This window comes from Lissotriton helveticus, chromosome 4_1 (genome assembly GCF_964261635.1).
Source record: "Lissotriton helveticus chromosome 4_1, aLisHel1.1, whole genome shotgun sequence".
NCBI lineage: Eukaryota > Metazoa > Chordata > Amphibia > Caudata > Salamandridae > Lissotriton > Lissotriton helveticus.
Genome location: NC_136063.1, coordinates 1,672,122,731 through 1,672,144,827, shown reverse-complemented (window position 1 = coordinate 1,672,144,827; position 22,097 = coordinate 1,672,122,731). Strand labels below are relative to the sequence as shown.

Sequence of the window (22,097 nt, the reverse complement as noted above, 5' to 3'; positions counted from 1 at the left end):
TTCAGATTATTACCTTTGACACGTCTTTCGAAAGATATTACTTTATGGTTATGGATTTACTTTAGAAAATCAGAGTGTAAATATATGTGTGTCTGAATTTCACGATTGTTATTCAAAACGTCATATCTTCTGTCCCCATAATACACAATTTGATTCCTCAAGTTTTGTTTTAATGAAGGATTTCCAATTAAAAAGTTCCATCTTCCCCTTATCAATAACAGTAAGATTTAAGAAAGTAATATCTTGCATCAGCCCCCTGTGATGAGTTTGAGAAAACAGAGTCAGCTCGCAAAATGTCTCATTATTTTGAGCCATTTAATTTCCATGTTTTCTAAAAGTTCTATCATTTGCTCACATCGAATAGACTTTCAGAATACAATCAATAAATTAATGTTTCACTCTACACGTGTTAGATTTGTGATATTTATGAATACACTTGACAGAAAAAGATTTGATCAACAGTCATGAAAGTGGTCCCACCGAGATTTGAACTCGGATCCTTGGATTCAAAGTCCAAAGTGCTAACCATTACACCATGGAACCTCCCATGTGACAAGGGAGCAAATTGCTGCAGCAATGTGAACATTTCAAAGTTTTTAATGTTCTACAGTCAAAGACCAACAGAATGTTATTACTTTTCTATTCTGTTCAACTTTTGCATATTGAACTATGTTAGGGAAGGATGTTGCCCAGAGGACTCAAGTAACGCTATCACTCTGTTGAACAGTACTTTTTATGTGAGATACGATTTTGCAATAAAATATAAGATTACCCCGTGAATGCAATCTCTTCTCTCAAAATGAAAAGCTCAACCTGGTACAGGTGGTTTGATGGTATCATGCTTAGCACTCTAGACTCTGAAAACCGGGATCTGAGTACAAATCACAGTGGGACTTATCTAAACTTTACGATTTTCTTTTCCATTCAGTTCTTAGAATTATTAATTGGAAAAACATCTCATTTACTTATAAACTTGTACATATCCACTTTACACGTATGTATCTCCCTATATCTTGCTATATGTCTCTGTATATTTATAGGACAACATAAACACATACATTACAAAAATGCATATAATTAGTAGAGGTGAAAATAATGAAAAGTTGTTGCCTCTCCACATTTGAAACATGAGCTTCTTCTCCTTACTCTTCTATATGTCATGAAATTGAGATAGTCACTTTTTACTCAATTTTGATCTAACAATATAGTTGATTTATACAAAGCATATCATATGATTTGTGAATAATCTTAAAAGAGAAAATTAGATCAGTACCTGTGAGGCCTCCAAGCAAAAGCTTATGTTTCACGATTTCAGATCGACTGTTGAAAATCAGCATGAAAAACGTTTTATTTCACAATTTCCATACTAATATACAAAAACATTTGTACTATCTGAATGATACCGTCATTGTGGTTCTCTAGGTTTGATTTAAGAACACTTCTCTTTCAAAATGTGCTAAATTCGCCTTATCAATAGCGCAGAAAGCTTCAAAAAGGGATGCTGGGAATCAGGCCTCTGAAATGCATTTCAGAAAAACAGGATAGGATTTCTTAATGTCACACTATTTTGTGTAGGAATGTGATGTAAACGTATTATAATGTTTGTATTTCTGTAACTTGTTCAAGCTGATGGACGTTTTGAAAGGAATCAATAATTGTCTCTTTCAACCTACTGGTGTTGGATTTGAGCTATCAATAAACAAAGGTGACAGAAATAGAAAAGGTCAAGAGTAATAAAATAGTACCCCCAAGATTTGGACTGGTACCTTTGCATGCATAGTCCAACGTGCCAATCATTGCTCTTTGGCGCAGCCCATGTGAGAGACAAAGAAATGGGTGTATTAGTTTGCAAATGTAAAATGTTTTAATATGTTACAGTCAAAGATGATCATTATGATATAACTTGCCTATCCTGATAAACGTTTGCATATTTAACACTGTTAAGGAGAATGTATCTGAACAGAATCAAATCACATTATAGCTCTTTACACTATGAGCATTCAACAGAGATATCGTTTCATCAATGTAAGAAATGCCCCGCACTAATGCGCTCTCTTTTGTCTCAATGGAAAAATGACTCATGTATGGGAGGGTTCCATGGTGTAATGGTTAGCACTCTGTACTCTGAATCCAGCGATCCAAGTCCAAGCTCGGTGGGACCTGCTTGAATTATGAGATTTACTATTTCACCCATTTCTTAGAATTTGGTCTTGGAAAAACATAACGTCAATGTTTTATACTGATACTTATCAACGTATAAGTATGCATCTATGTATACATAGCTATATCCGTCTAGATAGCGATAAGACTATATAAAGAAATCAATTATTCATAAACATATGTATTGAAGCTGAAAACTAAAAACTGTTGTTTCCCATCCAGAATTTAAACGTTAGGTTCATTTCCTCTCTCATCTATATGACCAGTAATGAGATAGTTAATTTTTGCTGATTTCTTATATGACAACATGCTTGACTTACACAGTGCATTTAATTGTGAATTTCTTTGAAAGAGAAATTCAGATTATTACCTTTGACACGTCTTTCGAAAGATTTTACTTTATGGTTATGGATTTACTTTAGAAAATCAGAGTGTAAATATATGTGTGTCTGAATTTCATGATTGTTATTCAAAACGTCATATCTTCTGTCCCCATAATACACAATTTGATTCCTCAAGTTTTGTTTTAATGAAGGATTTCCAATTAAAAAGTTCCATCTTCCCCTTATCAATAACAGTAAGATTTAAGAAAGTAATATCTTGCATCAGCCCCCTGTGATGAGTTTGAGAAAACAGAGTCAGCTCGCAAAATGTCTCATTATTTTGAGCCATTTAATTTCCATGTTTTCTAAAAGTTCTATCATTTGCTCACATCGAATAGACTTTCAGAATACAATCAATAGATTAATGTTTCACTCTACCCGTGTTAGATTTGTGATATTTATGAATACACTTGACAGAAAAAGATTTGATCAACAGTCATGAAAGTGGTCCCACCGAGATTTGAACTCGGATCCTTGGATTCAAAGTCCAAAGTGCTAACCATTACACCATGGAACCTCCCATGTGACAAGGGAGCAAATTGCTGCAGCAATGTGAACATTTCAAAGTTTTTAATGTTCTACAGTCAAAGACCAACAGAATGTTATTACTTTTCTATTCTGTTCAACTTTTGCATATTGAACTATGTTAGGGAAGGATGTTGCCCAGAGGACTCAAGTAACGCTATCACTCTGTTGAACAGTACTTTTTATGTGAGATACGATTTTGCAATAAAATATAAGATTCCCCCGTGAATGCAATCTCTTCTCTCAAAATGAAAAGCTCAACCTGGTACAGGTGGTTTGATGGTATCATGCTTAGCACTCTAGACTCTGAAAACCGGGATCTGAGTACAAATCACAGTGGGACTTATCTAAACTTTACGATTTTCTTTTCCATTCAGTTCTTAGAATTATTAATTGGAAAAACATCTCATTTACTTATAAACTTGTACATATCCACTTTACACGTATGTATCTCCCTATATCTTGCTATATGTCTCTGTATATTTATAGGACAACATAAACACATACATTACAAAAATGCATATAATTAGTAGAGGTGAAAATAATGAAAAGTTGTTGCCTCTCCACATTTGAAACATGAGCTTCTTCTCCTTACTCTTCTATATGTCATGAAATTGAGATAGTCACTTTTTACTCAATTTTGATCTAACAATATAGTTGATTTATACAAAGCATATCATATGATTTGTGAATAATCTTAAAAGAGAAAATTAGATCAGTACCTGTGAGGCCTCCAAGCAAAAGCTTATGTTTCACGATTGCAGATCGACTGTTGAAAATCAGCATGAAAAACGTTTTATTTCACAATTTCCATACTAATATACAAAAAACATTTGTACTATCTGAATGATACCGTCATTGTGGTTCTCTAGGTTTGATTTAAGAACACTTCTCTTTCAAAATGTGCTAAATTCGCCTTATCAATAGCGCAGAAAGCTTCAAAAAGGGATGCTGGGAATCAGGCCTCTGAAATGCATTTCAGAAAAACAGGATAGGATTTCTTAATGTCACACTATTTTGTGTAGGAATGTGATGTAAACGTATTATAATGTTTGTATTTCTGTAACTTGTTCAAGCTGATGGACGTTTTGAAAGGAATCAATAATTGTCTCTTTCAACCTACTGGTGTTGGATTTGAGCTATGAATAAACAAAGGTGACAGAAATAGAAAAGGTCAAGAGTAATAAAATAGTACCCCCAAGATTTGGACTGGTACCTTTGCATGCATAGTCCAATGTGCCAATCATTGCTCTTTGGCGCAGCCCATGTGAGAGACAAAGAAATGGGTGTATTAGTTTGCAAATGTAAAATGTTTTAATATGTTACAGTCAAAGATGATCATTATGATATAACTTGCCTATCCTGATAAACGTTTGCATATTTAACACTGTTAAGGAGAATGTATCTGAACAGAATCAAATCACATTATAGCTCTTTACACTATGAGCATTCAACAGAGATATCGTTTCATCAATGTAAGAAATGCCCCCGCACTAATGCGCTCTCTTTTGTCTCAATGGAAAAATGACTAATGTATGGGAGGGTTCCATGCTGTAATGGTTAGCACTCTGGACTCTGAATCCAGCGATCTGAGTTCAAATCTCGGTGGGACCTGCTTGAATTATGAGATTTACTATTTCACCCATTTCTTAGAATTTGGTCTTGGAAAAACATAACGTCAATGTTTTATACTGATACTTATCAACGTATAAGTATGCATCTATGTATACATAGCTATATCCGTCTAGATAGCGATAAGACTATATAAAGAAATCAATTATTCATAAACATATGTATTGAAGCTGAAAACTAAAAACTTTTGTTTCCCATCCACAATTTAAACGTTAGGTTCATTTCCTCTCTCATCTATATGACCAGTAATGAGATAGTTAATTTTTGCTGATTTCTTATATGACAACATGCTTGACTTACACAGTGCATTTAATTGTGAATTTCTTTGAAAGAGAAATTCAGATTATTACCTTTGACACGTCTTTCGAAAGATATTACTTTATGGTTATGGATTTACTTTAGAAAATCAGAGTGTAAATATATGTGTGTCTGAATTTCACGATTGTTATTCAAAACGTCATATCTTCTGTCCCCATAATACACAATTTGATTCCTCAAGTTTTGTTTTAATGAAGGATTTCCAATTAAAAAGTTCCATCTTCCCCTTATCAATAACAGTAAGATTTAAGAAAGTAATATCTTGCATCAGCCCCCTGTGATGAGTTTGAGAAAACAGAGTCAGCTCGCAAAATGTCTCATTATTTTGAGCCATTTAATTTCCATGTTTTCTAAAAGTTCTATCATTTGCTCACATCGAATAGACTTTCAGAATACAATCAATAAATTAATGTTTCACTCTACCCGTGTTAGATTTGTGATATTTATGAATACACTTGACAGAAAAAGATTTGATCAACAGTCATGAAAGTGGTCCCACCGAGATTTGAACTCGGATCCTTGGATTCAAAGTCCAAAGTGCTAACCATTACACCATGGAACCTCCCATGTGACAAGGGAGCAAATTGCTGCAGCAATGTGAACATTTCAAAGTTTTTAATGTTCTACAGTCAAAGACCAACAGAATGTTATTACTTTTCTATTCTGTTCAACTTTTGCATATTGAACTATGTTAGGGAAGGATGTTGCCCAGAGGACTCAAGTAACGCTATCACTCTGTTGAACAGTACTTTTTATGTGAGATACGATTTTGCAATAAAATATAAGATTCCCCCGTGAATGCAATCTCTTCTCTCAAAATGAAAAGCTCAACCTGGTACAGGTGGTTTGATGGTATCATGCTTAGCACTCTAGACTCTGAAAACCGGGATCTGAGTACAAATCACAGTGGGACTTATCTAAACTTTACGATTTTCTTTTCCATTCAGTTCTTAGAATTATTAATTGGAAAAACATCTCATTTACTTATAAACTTGTACATATCCACTTTACACGTATGTATCTCCCTATATCTTGCTATATGTCTCTGTATATTTATAGGACAACATAAACACATACATTATAAAAATGCATATAATTAGTAGAGGTGAAAATAATGAAAAGTTGTTGCCTCTCCACATTTGAAACATGAGCTTCTTCTCCTACTCTTCTATATGTCATGAAATTGAGATAGTCACTTTTTACTCAATTTTGATCTAACAATATAGTTGATTTATACAAAGCATATCATATGATTTGTGAATAATCTTAAAAGAGAAAATTAGATCAGTACCTGTGAGGCCTCCAAGCAAAAGCTTATGTTTCACGATTGCAGATCGACTGTTGAAAATCAGCATGAAAAACGTTTTATTTCACAATTTCCATACTAATATACAAAAAACATTTGTACTATCTGAATGATACCGTCATTGTGGTTCTCTAGGTTTGATTTAAGAACACTTCTCTTTCAAAATGTGCTAAATTCGCCTTATCAATAGCGCAGAAAGCTTCAAAAAGGGATGCTGGGAATCAGGCCTCTGAAATGCATTTCAGAAAAACAGGATAGGATTTCTTAATGTCACACTATTTTGTGTAGGAATGTGATGTAAACGTATTATAATGTTTGTATTTCTGTAACTTGTTCAAGCTGATGGACGTTTTGAAAGGAATCAATAATTGTCTCTTTCAACCTACTGGTGTTGGATTTGAGCTATGAATAAACAAAGGTGACAGAAATAGAAAAGGTCAAGAGTAATAAAATAGTACCCCCAAGATTTGGACTGGTACCTTTGCATGCATAGTCCAACGTGCCAATCATTGCTCTTTGGCGCAGCCCATGTGAGAGACAAAGAAATGGGTGTATTAGTTTGCAAATGTAAAATGTTTTAATATGTTACAGTCAAAGATGATCATTATGATATAACTTGCCTATCCTGATAAACGTTTGCATATTTAACACTGTTAAGGAGAATGTATCTGAACAGAATCAAATCACATTATAGCTCTTTACACTATGAGCATTCAACAGAGATATCGTTTCATCAATGTAAGAAATGCCCCCGCACTAATGCGCTCTCTTTTGTCTCAATGGAAAAATGACTAATGTATGGGAGGGTTCCATGCTGTAATGGTTAGCACTCTGGACTCTGAATCCAGCGATCCGAGTTCAAATCTCGGTGGGACCTGCTTGAATTATGAGATTTACTATTTCACCCATTTCTTAGAATTTGGTCTTGGAAAAACAAAACGTCAATGTTTTATACTGATACTTATCAACGTATAAGTATGCATCTATGTATACATAGCTATATCCGTCTAGATAGCGATAAGACTATATAAAGAAATCAATTATTCATAAACATATGTATTGAAGCTGAAAACTAAAAACTGTTGTTTCCCATCCACAATTTAAACGTTAGGTTCATTTCCTCTCTCATCTATATGACCAGTAATGAGATAGTTAATTTTTGCTGATTTCTTATATGACAACATGCTTGACTTACACAGTGCATTTAATTGTGAATTTCTTTGAAAGAGAAATTCAGATTATTACCTTTGACACGTCTTTCGAAAGATATTACTTTATGGTTATGGATTTACTTTAGAAAATCAGAGTGTAAATATATGTGTGTCTGAATTTCACGATTGTTATTCAAAACGTCATATCTTCTGTCCCCATAATACACAATTTGATTCCTCAAGTTTTGTTTTAATGAAGGATTTCCAATTAAAAAGTTCCATCTTCCCCTTATCAATAACAGTAAGATTTAAGAAAGTAATATCTTGCATCAGCCCCCTGTGATGAGTTTGAGAAAACAGAGTCAGCTCGCAAAATGTCTCATTATTTTGAGCCATTTAATTTCCATGTTTTCTAAAAGTTCTATCATTTGCTCACATCGAATAGACTTTCAGAATACAATCAATAAATTAATGTTTCACTCTACACGTGTTAGATTTGTGATATTTATGAATACACTTGACAGAAAAAGATTTGATCAACAGTCATGAAAGTGGTCCCACCGAGATTTGAACTCGGATCCTTGGATTCAAAGTCCAAAGTGCTAACCATTACACCATGGAACCTCCCATGTGACAAGGGAGCAAATTGCTGCAGCAATGTGAACATTTCAAAGTTTTTAATGTTCTACAGTCAAAGACCAACAGAATGTTATTACTTTTCTATTCTGTTCAACTTTTGCATATTGAACTATGTTAGGGAAGGATGTTGCCCAGAGGACTCAAGTAACGCTATCACTCTGTTGAACAGTACTTTTTATGTGAGATACGATTTTGCAATAAAATATAAGATTACCCCGTGAATGCAATCTCTTCTCTCAAAATGAAAAGCTCAACCTGGTACAGGTGGTTTGATGGTATCATGCTTAGCACTCTAGACTCTGAAAACCGGGATCTGAGTACAAATCACAGTGGGACTTATCTAAACTTTACGATTTTCTTTTCCATTCAGTTCTTAGAATTATTAATTGGAAAAACATCTCATTTACTTATAAACTTGTACATATCCACTTTACACGTATGTATCTCCCTATATCTTGCTATATGTCTCTGTATATTTATAGGACAACATAAACACATACATTACAAAAATGCATATAATTAGTAGAGGTGAAAATAATGAAAAGTTGTTGCCTCTCCACATTTGAAACATGAGCTTCTTCTCCTTACTCTTCTATATGTCATGAAATTGAGATAGTCACTTTTTACTCAATTTTGATCTAACAATATAGTTGATTTATACAAAGCATATCATATGATTTGTGAATAATCTTAAAAGAGAAAATTAGATCAGTACCTGTGAGGCCTCCAAGCAAAAGCTTATGTTTCACGATTTCAGATCGACTGTTGAAAATCAGCATGAAAAACGTTTTATTTCACAATTTCCATACTAATATACAAAAACATTTGTACTATCTGAATGATACCGTCATTGTGGTTCTCTAGGTTTGATTTAAGAACACTTCTCTTTCAAAATGTGCTAAATTCGCCTTATCAATAGCGCAGAAAGCTTCAAAAAGGGATGCTGGGAATCAGGCCTCTGAAATGCATTTCAGAAAAACAGGATAGGATTTCTTAATGTCACACTATTTTGTGTAGGAATGTGATGTAAACGTATTATAATGTTTGTATTTCTGTAACTTGTTCAAGCTGATGGACGTTTTGAAAGGAATCAATAATTGTCTCTTTCAACCTACTGGTGTTGGATTTGAGCTATCAATAAACAAAGGTGACAGAAATAGAAAAGGTCAAGAGTAATAAAATAGTACCCCCAAGATTTGGACTGGTACCTTTGCATGCATAGTCCAACGTGCCAATCATTGCTCTTTGGCGCAGCCCATGTGAGAGACAAAGAAATGGGTGTATTAGTTTGCAAATGTAAAATGTTTTAATATGTTACAGTCAAAGATGATCATTATGATATAACTTGCCTATCCTGATAAACGTTTGCATATTTAACACTGTTAAGGAGAATGTATCTGAACAGAATCAAATCACATTATAGCTCTTTACACTATGAGCATTCAACAGAGATATCGTTTCATCAATGTAAGAAATGCCCCGCACTAATGCGCTCTCTTTTGTCTCAATGGAAAAATGACTCATGTATGGGAGGGTTCCATGGTGTAATGGTTAGCACTCTGTACTCTGAATCCAGCGATCCAAGTCCAAGCTCGGTGGGACCTGCTTGAATTATGAGATTTACTATTTCACCCATTTCTTAGAATTTGGTCTTGGAAAAACATAACGTCAATGTTTTATACTGATACTTATCAACGTATAAGTATGCATCTATGTATACATAGCTATATCCGTCTAGATAGCGATAAGACTATATAAAGAAATCAATTATTCATAAACATATGTATTGAAGCTGAAAACTAAAAACTGTTGTTTCCCATCCAGAATTTAAACGTTAGGTTCATTTCCTCTCTCATCTATATGACCAGTAATGAGATAGTTAATTTTTGCTGATTTCTTATATGACAACATGCTTGACTTACACAGTGCATTTAATTGTGAATTTCTTTGAAAGAGAAATTCAGATTATTACCTTTGACACGTCTTTCGAAAGATTTTACTTTATGGTTATGGATTTACTTTAGAAAATCAGAGTGTAAATATATGTGTGTCTGAATTTCATGATTGTTATTCAAAACGTCATATCTTCTGTCCCCATAATACACAATTTGATTCCTCAAGTTTTGTTTTAATGAAGGATTTCCAATTAAAAAGTTCCATCTTCCCCTTATCAATAACAGTAAGATTTAAGAAAGTAATATCTTGCATCAGCCCCCTGTGATGAGTTTGAGAAAACAGAGTCAGCTCGCAAAATGTCTCATTATTTTGAGCCATTTAATTTCCATGTTTTCTAAAAGTTCTATCATTTGCTCACATCGAATAGACTTTCAGAATACAATCAATAGATTAATGTTTCACTCTACCCGTGTTAGATTTGTGATATTTATGAATACACTTGACAGAAAAAGATTTGATCAACAGTCATGAAAGTGGTCCCACCGAGATTTGAACTCGGATCCTTGGATTCAAAGTCCAAAGTGCTAACCATTACACCATGGAACCTCCCATGTGACAAGGGAGCAAATTGCTGCAGCAATGTGAACATTTCAAAGTTTTTAATGTTCTACAGTCAAAGACCAACAGAATGTTATTACTTTTCTATTCTGTTCAACTTTTGCATATTGAACTATGTTAGGGAAGGATGTTGCCCAGAGGACTCAAGTAACGCTATCACTCTGTTGAACAGTACTTTTTATGTGAGATACGATTTTGCAATAAAATATAAGATTCCCCCGTGAATGCAATCTCTTCTCTCAAAATGAAAAGCTCAACCTGGTACAGGTGGTTTGATGGTATCATGCTTAGCACTCTAGACTCTGAAAACCGGGATCTGAGTACAAATCACAGTGGGACTTATCTAAACTTTACGATTTTCTTTTCCATTCAGTTCTTAGAATTATTAATTGGAAAAACATCTCATTTACTTATAAACTTGTACATATCCACTTTACACGTATGTATCTCCCTATATCTTGCTATATGTCTCTGTATATTTATAGGACAACATAAACACATACATTACAAAAATGCATATAATTAGTAGAGGTGAAAATAATGAAAAGTTGTTGCCTCTCCACATTTGAAACATGAGCTTCTTCTCCTTACTCTTCTATATGTCATGAAATTGAGATAGTCACTTTTTACTCAATTTTGATCTAACAATATAGTTGATTTATACAAAGCATATCATATGATTTGTGAATAATCTTAAAAGAGAAAATTAGATCAGTACCTGTGAGGCCTCCAAGCAAAAGCTTATGTTTCACGATTTCAGATCGACTGTTGAAAATCAGCATGAAAAACGTTTTATTTCACAATTTCCATACTAATATACAAAAACATTTGTACTATCTGAATGATACCGTCATTGTGGTTCTCTAGGTTTGATTTAAGAACACTTCTCTTTCAAAATGTGCTAAATTCGCCTTATCAATAGCGCAGAAAGCTTCAAAAAGGGATGCTGGGAATCAGGCCTCTGAAATGCATTTCAGAAAAACAGGATAGGATTTCTTAATGTCACACTATTTTGTGTAGGAATGTGATGTAAACGTATTATAATGTTTGTATTTCTGTAACTTGTTCAAGCTGATGGACGTTTTGAAAGGAATCAATAATTGTCTCTTTCAACCTACTGGTGTTGGATTTGAGCTATCAATAAACAAAGGTGACAGAAATAGAAAAGGTCAAGAGTAATAAAATAGTACCCCCAAGATTTGGACTGGTACCTTTGCATGCATAGTCCAACGTGCCAATCATTGCTCTTTGGCGCAGCCCATGTGAGAGACAAAGAAATGGGTGTATTAGTTTGCAAATGTAAAATGTTTTAATATGTTACAGTCAAAGATGATCATTATGATATAACTTGCCTATCCTGATAAACGTTTGCATATTTAACACTGTTAAGGAGAATGTATCTGAACAGAATCAAATCACATTATAGCTCTTTACACTATGAGCATTCAACAGAGATATCGTTTCATCAATGTAAGAAATGCCCCGCACTAATGCGCTCTCTTTTGTCTCAATGGAAAAATGACTCATGTATGGGAGGGTTCCATGGTGTAATGGTTAGCACTCTGTACTCTGAATCCAGCGATCCAAGTCCAAGCTCGGTGGGACCTGCTTGAATTATGAGATTTACTATTTCACCCATTTCTTAGAATTTGGTCTTGGAAAAACATAACGTCAATGTTTTATACTGATACTTATCAACGTATAAGTATGCATCTATGTATACATAGCTATATCCGTCTAGATAGCGATAAGACTATATAAAGAAATCAATTATTCATAAACATATGTATTGAAGCTGAAAACTAAAAACTGTTGTTTCCCATCCAGAATTTAAACGTTAGGTTCATTTCCTCTCTCATCTATATGACCAGTAATGAGATAGTTAATTTTTGCTGATTTCTTATATGACAACATGCTTGACTTACACAGTGCATTTAATTGTGAATTTCTTTGAAAGAGAAATTCAGATTATTACCTTTGACACGTCTTTCGAAAGATTTTACTTTATGGTTATGGATTTACTTTAGAAAATCAGAGTGTAAATATATGTGTGTCTGAATTTCATGATTGTTATTCAAAACGTCATATCTTCTGTCCCCATAATACACAATTTGATTCCTCAAGTTTTGTTTTAATGAAGGATTTCCAATTAAAAAGTTCCATCTTCCCCTTATCAATAACAGTAAGATTTAAGAAAGTAATATCTTGCATCAGCCCCCTGTGATGAGTTTGAGAAAACAGAGTCAGCTCGCAAAATGTCTCATTATTTTGAGCCATTTAATTTCCATGTTTTCTAAAAGTTCTATCATTTGCTCACATCGAATAGACTTTCAGAATACAATCAATAGATTAATGTTTCACTCTACCCGTGTTAGATTTGTGATATTTATGAATACACTTGACAGAAAAAGATTTGATCAACAGTCATGAAAGTGGTCCCACCGAGATTTGAACTCGGATCCTTGGATTCAAAGTCCAAAGTGCTAACCATTACACCATGGAACCTCCCATGTGACAAGGGAGCAAATTGCTGCAGCAATGTGAACATTTCAAAGTTTTTAATGTTCTACAGTCAAAGACCAACAGAATGTTATTACTTTTCTATTCTGTTCAACTTTTGCATATTGAACTATGTTAGGGAAGGATGTTGCCCAGAGGACTCAAGTAACGCTATCACTCTGTTGAACAGTACTTTTTATGTGAGATACGATTTTGCAATAAAATATAAGATTCCCCCGTGAATGCAATCTCTTCTCTCAAAATGAAAAGCTCAACCTGGTACAGGTGGTTTGATGGTATCATGCTTAGCACTCTAGACTCTGAAAACCGGGATCTGAGTACAAATCACAGTGGGACTTATCTAAACTTTACGATTTTCTTTTCCATTCAGTTCTTAGAATTATTAATTGGAAAAACATCTCATTTACTTATAAACTTGTACATATCCACTTTACACGTATGTATCTCCCTATATCTTGCTATATGTCTCTGTATATTTATAGGACAACATAAACACATACATTATAAAAATGCATATAATTAGTAGAGGTGAAAATAATGAAAAGTTGTTGCCTCTCCACATTTGAAACATGAGCTTCTTCTCCTTACTCTTCTATATGTCATGAAATTGAGATAGTCACTTTTTACTCAATTTTGATCTAACAATATAGTTGATTTATACAAAGCATATCATATGATTTGTGAATAATCTTAAAAGAGAAAATTAGATCAGTACCTGTGAGGCCTCCAAGCAAAAGCTTATGTTTCACGATTGCAGATCGACTGTTGAAAATCAGCATGAAAAACGTTTTATTTCACAATTTCCATACTAATATACAAAAAACATTTGTACTATCTGAATGATACCGTCATTGTGGTTCTCTAGGTTTGATTTAAGAACACTTCTCTTTCAAAATGTGCTAAATTCGCCTTATCAATAGCGCAGAAAGCTTCAAAAAGGGATGCTGGGAATCAGGCCTCTGAAATGCATTTCAGAAAAACAGGATAGGATTTCTTAATGTCACACTATTTTGTGTAGGAATGTGATGTAAACGTATTATAATGTTTGTATTTCTGTAACTTGTTCAAGCTGATGGACGTTTTGAAAGGAATCAATAATTGTCTCTTTCAACCTACTGGTGTTGGATTTGAGCTATCAATAAACAAAGGTGACAGAAATAGAAAAGGTCAAGAGTAATAAAATAGTACCCCCAAGATTTGGACTGGTACCTTTGCATGCAAAGTCCAACGTGCCAATCATTGCTCTTTGGCGCAGCCCATTTGAGAGACAAAGAAATGGGTGTATTAGTTTGGAAATGTAAAATGTTTTAATATGTTACAGTCAAAGATGATCATTATGATATAACTTGCCTATCCTGATAAACGTTTGCATATTTAACACTGTTAAGGAGAATGTATCTGAACAGAATCAAATCACATTATAGCTCTTTACACTATGAGCATTCAACAGAGATATCGTTTCATCAATGTAAGAAATGCCCCGCACTAATGCGCTCTCTTTTGTCTCAATGGAAAAATGACTCATGTATGGGAGGGTTCCATGGTGTAATGGTTAGCACTCTGGACTCTGAATCCAGCGATCCAAGTCCAAGCTCGGTGGGACCTGTATGAATTATGAGATTTACTATTTCACCCATTTCTTAGAATTTGGTCTTGGAAAAACATAACGTCAATGTTTTATACTGATACTTATCAACGTATAAGTATGCATCTATGTATACATAGCTATATCCGTCTAGATAGCGATAAGACTATATAAAAAAATCAATTATTCATAAACATATGTATTGAAGCTGAAAACTAAAAACTGTTGTTTCCCATCCACAATTTAAACGTTAGGTTCATTTCCTCTCTCATCTATATGACCAGTAATGAGATAGTTAATTTTTGCTGATTTCTTATATGACAACATGCTTGACTTACACAGTGCATTTAATTGTGAATTTCTTTGAAAGAGAAATTCAGATTATTACCTTTGACACGTCTTTCGAAAGATTTTACTTTATGGTTATGGATTTACTTTAGAAAATCAGAGTGTAAATATATGTGTGTCTGAATTTCACGATTGTTATTCAAAACGTCATATCTTCTGTCCCCATAATACACAATTTGATTCCTCAAGTTTTGTTTTAATGAAGGATTTCCAATTAAAAAGTTCCATCTTCCCCTTATCAATAACAGTAAGATTTAAGAAAGAAATATCTTGCATCAGCCCCCTGTGATGAGTTTGTGAAAACAGAGTCAGCTCGCAAAATGTCTCATTATTTTGAGCCATTTAATTTCCATGTTTTCTAAAAGTTCTATCATTTGCTCACATCGAATAGACTTTCAGAATACAATCAATAAATTAATGTTTCACTCTACCCGTGTTAGATTTGTGATATTTATGAATACACTTGACAGAAAAAGATTTGATCAACAGTCATGAAAGTGGTCCCACCGAGATTTGAACTCGGATCCTTGGATTCAAAGTCCAAAGTGCTAACCATTACACCATGGAACCTCCCATGTGACAAGGGAGCAAATTGCTGCAGCAATGTGAACATTTCAAAGTTTTTAATGTTCTACAGTCAAAGACCAACAGAATGTTATTACTTTTCTATTCTGTTCAACTTTTGCATATTGAACTATGTTAGGGAAGGATGTTGCCCAGAGGACTCAAGTAACGCTATCACTCTGTTGAACAGTACTTTTTATGTGAGATACGATTTTGCAATAAAATATAAGATTCCCCCGTGAATGCAATCTCTTCTCTCAAAATGAAAAGCTCAACCTGGTACAGGTGGTTTGATGGTATCATGCTTAGCACTCTAGACTCTGAAAACCGGGATCTGAGTACAAATCACAGTGGGACTTATCTAAACTTTACGATTTTCTTTTCCATTCAGTTCTTAGAATTATTAATTGGAAAAACATCTCATTTACTTATAAACTTGTACATATCCACTTTACACGTATGTATCTCCCTATATCTTGCTATATGTCTCTGTATATTTATAGGACAACATAAACACATACATTATAAAAATGCATATAATTAGTAGAGGTGAAAATAATGAAAAGTTGTTGCCTCTCCACATTTGAAACATGAGCTTCTTCTCCTTACTCTTCTATATGTCATGAAATTGAGATAGTCACTTTTTACTCAATTTTGATCTAACAATATAGTTGATTTATACAAAGCATATCATATGATTTGTGAATAATCTTAAAAGAGAAAATTAGATCAGTACCTGTGAGGCCTCCAAGCAAAAGCTTATGTTTCACGATTGCAGATCGACTGTTGAAAATCAGCATGAAAAACGTTTTATTTCACAATTTCCATACTAATATACAAAAAACATTTGTACTATCTGAATGATACCGTCATTGTGGTTCTCTAGGTTTGATTTAAGAACACTTCTCTTTCAAAATGTGCTAAATTCGCCTTATCAATAGCGCAGAAAGCTTCAAAAAGGGATGCTGGGAATCAGGCCTCTGAAATGCATTTCAGAAAAACAGGATAGGATTTCTTAATGTCACACTATTTTGTGTAGGAATGTGATGTAAACGTATTATAATGTTTGTATTTCTGTAACTTGTTCAAGCTGATGGACGTTTTGAAAGGAATCAATAATTGTCTCTTTCAACCTACTGGTGTTGGATTTGAGCTATCAATAAACAAAGGTGACAGAAATAGAAAAGGTCAAGAGTAATAAAATAGTACCCCCAAGATTTGGACTGGTACCTTTGCATGCAAAGTCCAACGTGCCAATCATTGCTCTTTGGCGCAGCCCATTTGAGAGACAAAGAAATGGGTGTATTAGTTTGGAAATGTAAAATGTTTTAATATGTTACAGTCAAAGATGATCATTATGATATAACTTGCCTATCCTGATAAACGTTTGCATATTTAACACTGTTAAGGAGAATGTATCTGAACAGAATCAAATCACATTATAGCTCTTTACACTATGAGCATTCAACAGAGATATCGTTTCATCAATGTAAGAAATGCCCCGCACTAATGCGCTCTCTTTTGTCTCAATGGAAAAATGACTCATGTATGGGAGGGTTCCATGGTGTAATGGTTAGCACTCTGGACTCTGAATCCAGCGATCCAAGTCCAAGCTCGGTGGGACCTGTATGAATTATGAGATTTACTATTTCACCCATTTCTTAGAATTTGGTCTTGGAAAAACATAACGTCAATGTTTTATACTGATACTTATCAACGTATAAGTATGCATCTATGTATACATAGCTATATCCGTCTAGATAGCGATAAGACTATATAAAGAAATCAATTATTCATAAACATATGTATTGAAGCTGAAAACTAAAAACTGTTGTTTCCCATCCACAATTTAAACGTTAGGTTCATTTCCTCTCTCATCTATATGACCAGTAATGAGATAGTTAATTTTTGCTGATTTCTTATATGACAACATGCTTGACTTACACAGTGCATTTAATTGTGAATTTCTTTGAAAGAGAAATTCAGATTATTACCTTTGACACGTCTTTCGAAAGATTTTACTTTATGGTTATGGATTTACTTTAGAAAATCAGAGTGTAAATATATGTGTGTCTGAATTTCACGATTGTTATTCAAAACGTCATATCTTCTGTCCCCATAATACACAATTTGATTCCTCAAGTTTTGTTTTAATGAAGGATTTCCAATTAAAAAGTTCCATCTTCCCCTTATCAATAACAGTAAGATTTAAGAAAGTAATATCTTGCATCAGCCCCCTGTGATGAGTTTGTGAAAACAGAGTCAGCTCGCAAAATGTCTCATTATTTTGAGCCATTTAATTTCCATGTTTTCTAAAAGTTCTATCATTTGCTCACATCGAATAGACTTTCAGAATACAATCAATAAATTAATGTTTCACTCTACCCGTGTTAGATTTGTGATATTTATGAATACACTTGACAGAAAAAGATTTGATCAACAGTCATGAAAGTGGTCCCACCGAGATTTGAACTCGGATCCTTGGATTCAAAGTCCAAAGTGCTAACCATTACACCATGGAACCTCCCATGTGACAAGGGAGCAAATTGCTGCAGCAATGTGAACATTTCAAAGTTTTTAATGTTCTACAGTCAAAGACCAACAGAATGTTATTACTTTTCTATTCTGTTCAACTTTTGCATATTGAACTATGTTAGGGAAGGATGTTGCCCAGAGGACTCAAGTAACGCTATCACTCTGTTGAACAGTACTTTTTATGTGAGATACGATTTTGCAATAAAATATAAGATTCCCCCGTGAATGCAATCTCTTCTCTCAAAATGAAAAGCTCAACCTGGTACAGGTGGTTTGATGGTATCATGCTTAGCACTCTAGACTCTGAAAACCGGGATCTGAGTACAAATCACAGTGGGACTTATCTAAACTTTACGATTTTCTTTTCCATTCAGTTCTTAGAATTATTAATTGGAAAAACATCTCATTTACTTATAAACTTGTACATATCCACTTTACACGTATGTATCTCCCTATATCTTGCTATATGTCTCTGTATATTTATAGGACAACATAAACACATACATTATAAAAATGCATATAATTAGTAGAGGTGAAAATAATGAAAAGTTGTTGCCTCTCCACATTTGAAACATGAGCTTCTTCTCCTTACTCTTCTATATGTCATGAAATTGAGATAGTCACTTTTTACTCAATTTTGATCTAACAATATAGTTGATTTATACAAAGCATATCATATGATTTGTGAATAATCTTAAAAGAGAAAATTAGATCAGTACCTGTGAGGCCTCCAAGCAAAAGCTTATGTTTCACGATTGCAGATCGACTGTTGAAAATCAGCATGAAAAACGTTTTATTTCACAATTTCCATACTAATATACAAAAAACATTTGTACTATCTGAATGATACCGTCATTGTGGTTCTCTAGGTTTGATTTAAGAACACTTCTCTTTCAAAATGTGCTAAATTCGCCTTATCAATAGCGCAGAAAGCTTCAAAAAGGGATGCTGGGAATCAGGCCTCTGAAATGCATTTCAGAAAAACAGGATAGGATTTCTTAATGTCACACTATTTTGTGTAGGAATGTGATGTAAACGTATTATAATGTTTGTATTTCTGTAACTTGTTCAAGCTGATGGACGTTTTGAAAGGAATCAATAATTGTCTCTTTCAACCTACTGGTGTTGGATTTGAGCTATGAATAAACAAAGGTGACAGAAATAGAAAAGGTCAAGAGTAATAAAATAGTACCCCCAAGATTTGGACTGGTACCTTTGCATGCATAGTCCAACGTGCCAATCATTGCTCTTTGGCGCAGCCCATGTGAGAGACAAAGAAATGGGTGTATTAGTTTGCAAATGTAAAATGTTTTAATATGTTACAGTCAAAGATGATCATTATGATATAACTTGCCTATCCTGATAAACGTTTGCATATTTAACACTGTTAAGGAGAATGTATCTGAACAGAATCAAATCACATTATAGCTCTTTACACTATGAGCATTCAACAGAGATATCGTTTCATCAATGTAAGAAATGCCCCCGCACTAATGCGCTCTCTTTTGTCTCAATGGAAAAATGACTAATGTATGGGAGGGTTCCATGGTGTAATGGTTAGCACTCTGGACTCTGAATCCAGCGATCCGAGTTCAAATCTTGGTGGGACCTGCTTGAATTATGAGATTTACTATTTCACCCATTTCTTAGAATTTGGTCTTGGAAAAACATAACGTCAATGTTTTATACTGATACTTATCAACGTATAAGTATGCATCTATGTATACATAGCTATATCCGTCTAGATAGCGATAAGACTATATAAAGAAATCAATTATTCATAAACATATGTATTGAAGCTGAAAACTAAAAACTGTTGTTTCCCATCCACAATTTAAACGTTAGGTTCATTTCCTCTCTCATCTATATGACCAGTAATGAGATAGTTAATTTTTGCTGATTTCTTATATGACAACATGCTTGACTTACACAGTGCATTTAATTGTGAATTTCTTTGAAAGAGAAATTGAGATTATTACCTTTGACACGTCTTTCGAAAGATATTACTTTATGGTTATGGATTTACTTTAGAAAATCAGAGTGTAAATATATGTGTGTCTGAATTTCACGATTGTTATTCAAAACGTCATATCTTCTGTCCCCATAATACACAATTTGATTCCTCAAGTTTTGTTTTAATGAAGGATTTCCAATTAAAAAGTTCCATCTTCCCCTTATCAATAACAGTAAGATTTAAGAAAGTAATATCTTGCATCAGTCCCCTGTGATGAGTTTGAGAAAACAGAGTCAGCTCGCAAAATGTCTCATTATTTTGAGCCATTTAATTTCCATGTTTTCTAAAAGTTCTATCATTTGCTCACATCGAATAGACTTTCAGAATACAATCAATAAATTAATGTTTCACTCTACACGTGTTAGATTTGTGATATTTATGAATACACTTGACAGAAAAAGATTTGATCAACAGTCATGAAAGTGGTCCCACCGAGATTTGAACTCGGATCCTTGGATTCAAAGTCCAAAGTGCTAACCATTACACCATGGAACCTCCCATGTGACAAGGGAGCAAATTGCTGCAGCAATGTGAACATTTCAAAGTTTTTAATGTTCTACAGTCAAAGACCAACAGAATGTTATTACTTTTCTATTCTGTTCAACTTTTGCATATTGAACTATGTTAGGGAAGGATGTTGCCCAGAGGACTCAAGTAACGCTATCACTCTGTTGAACAGTACTTTTTATGTGAGATACGATTTTGCAATAAAATATAAGATTCCCCCGTGAATGCAATCTCTTCTCTCAAAATGAAAAGCTCAACCTGGTACAGGTGGTTTGATGGTATCATGCTTAGCACTCTAGACTCTGAAAACCGGGATCTGAGTACAAATCACAGTGGGACTTATCTAAACTTTACGATTTTCTTTTCCATTCAGTTCTTAGAATTATTAATTGGAAAAACATCTCATTTACTTATAAACTTGTACATATCCACTTTACACGTATGTATCTCCCTATATCTTGCTATATGTCTCTGTATATTTATAGGACAACATAAACACATACATTACAAAAATGCATATAATTAGTAGAGGTGAAAATAATGAAAAGTTGTTGCCTCTCCACATTTGAAACATGAGCTTCTTCTCCTTACTCTTCTATATGTCATGAAATTGAGATAGTCACTTTTTACTCAATTTTGATCTAACAATATAGTTGATTTATACAAAGCATATCATATGATTTGTGAATAATCTTAAAAGAGAAAATTAGATCAGTACCTGTGAGGCCTCCAAGCAAAAGCTTATGTTTCACGATTTCAGATCGACTGTTGAAAATCAGCATGAAAAACGTTTTATTTCACAATTTCCATACTAATATACAAAAACATTTGTACTATCTGAATGATACCGTCATTGTGGTTCTCTAGGTTTGATTTAAGAACACTTCTCTTTCAAAATGTGCTAAATTCGCCTTATCAATAGCGCAGAAAGCTTCAAAAAGGGATGCTGGGAATCAGGCCTCTGAAATGCATTTCAGAAAAACAGGATAGGATTTCTTAATGTCACACTATTTTGTGTAGGAATGTGATGTAAACGTATTATAATGTTTGTATTTCTGTAACTTGTTCAAGCTGATGGACGTTTTGAAAGGAATCAATAATTGTCTCTTTCAACCTACTGGTGTTGGATTTGAGCTATCAATAAACAAAGGTGACAGAAATAGAAAAGGTCAAGAGTAATAAAATAGTACCCCCAAGATTTGGACTGGTACCTTTGCATGCATAGTCTAACGTGCCAATCATTGCTCTTTGGCGCAGCCCATGTGAGAGACAAAGAAATGGGTGTATTAGTTTGCAAATGTAAAATGTTTTAATATGTTACAGTCAAAGATGATCATTATGATATAACTTGCCTATCCTGATAAACGTTTGCATATTTAACACTGTTAAGGAGAAT

At 33.9% G+C, this 22,097-nt stretch overlaps 12 non-coding genes across 12 annotated transcripts; 3 read left to right on the top strand and 9 right to left on the bottom strand.

Moving 5' to 3' along the window:
• Window positions 1–471: 471 nt before the first annotated feature.
• TRNAQ-UUG (transfer RNA glutamine (anticodon UUG)) lies at window positions 472–543 on the bottom strand. The gene has a single exon. It is a non-coding gene; the product is annotated as a tRNA-Gln (tRNA).
• Window positions 544–2,988: 2,445 nt separating this feature from the next.
• On the bottom strand, window positions 2,989–3,060 carry TRNAQ-UUG (transfer RNA glutamine (anticodon UUG)). Its single transcript has one exon. It is a non-coding gene; the product is annotated as a tRNA-Gln (tRNA).
• A 1,550-nt stretch (window positions 3,061–4,610) lies between these two features.
• TRNAQ-CUG (transfer RNA glutamine (anticodon CUG)) lies at window positions 4,611–4,682 on the top strand. The gene has a single exon. It is a non-coding gene; the product is annotated as a tRNA-Gln (tRNA).
• An 826-nt stretch (window positions 4,683–5,508) lies between these two features.
• TRNAQ-UUG (transfer RNA glutamine (anticodon UUG)) lies at window positions 5,509–5,580 on the bottom strand. Its single transcript has one exon. It is a non-coding gene; the product is annotated as a tRNA-Gln (tRNA).
• Window positions 5,581–7,129: 1,549 nt separating this feature from the next.
• On the top strand, window positions 7,130–7,201 carry TRNAQ-CUG (transfer RNA glutamine (anticodon CUG)). Its single transcript has one exon. It is a non-coding gene; the product is annotated as a tRNA-Gln (tRNA).
• An 826-nt stretch (window positions 7,202–8,027) lies between these two features.
• TRNAQ-UUG (transfer RNA glutamine (anticodon UUG)) lies at window positions 8,028–8,099 on the bottom strand. Its single transcript has one exon. It is a non-coding gene; the product is annotated as a tRNA-Gln (tRNA).
• A 2,445-nt stretch (window positions 8,100–10,544) lies between these two features.
• On the bottom strand, window positions 10,545–10,616 carry TRNAQ-UUG (transfer RNA glutamine (anticodon UUG)). The gene has a single exon. It is a non-coding gene; the product is annotated as a tRNA-Gln (tRNA).
• A 2,445-nt stretch (window positions 10,617–13,061) lies between these two features.
• Window positions 13,062–13,133, bottom strand: TRNAQ-UUG (transfer RNA glutamine (anticodon UUG)). Its single transcript has one exon. It is a non-coding gene; the product is annotated as a tRNA-Gln (tRNA).
• Window positions 13,134–15,579: 2,446 nt separating this feature from the next.
• Window positions 15,580–15,651, bottom strand: TRNAQ-UUG (transfer RNA glutamine (anticodon UUG)). Its single transcript has one exon. It is a non-coding gene; the product is annotated as a tRNA-Gln (tRNA).
• A 2,446-nt stretch (window positions 15,652–18,097) lies between these two features.
• On the bottom strand, window positions 18,098–18,169 carry TRNAQ-UUG (transfer RNA glutamine (anticodon UUG)). The gene has a single exon. It is a non-coding gene; the product is annotated as a tRNA-Gln (tRNA).
• A 1,550-nt stretch (window positions 18,170–19,719) lies between these two features.
• Window positions 19,720–19,791, top strand: TRNAQ-CUG (transfer RNA glutamine (anticodon CUG)). The gene has a single exon. It is a non-coding gene; the product is annotated as a tRNA-Gln (tRNA).
• An 826-nt stretch (window positions 19,792–20,617) lies between these two features.
• On the bottom strand, window positions 20,618–20,689 carry TRNAQ-UUG (transfer RNA glutamine (anticodon UUG)). The gene has a single exon. It is a non-coding gene; the product is annotated as a tRNA-Gln (tRNA).
• Window positions 20,690–22,097: the final 1,408 nt, after the last annotated feature.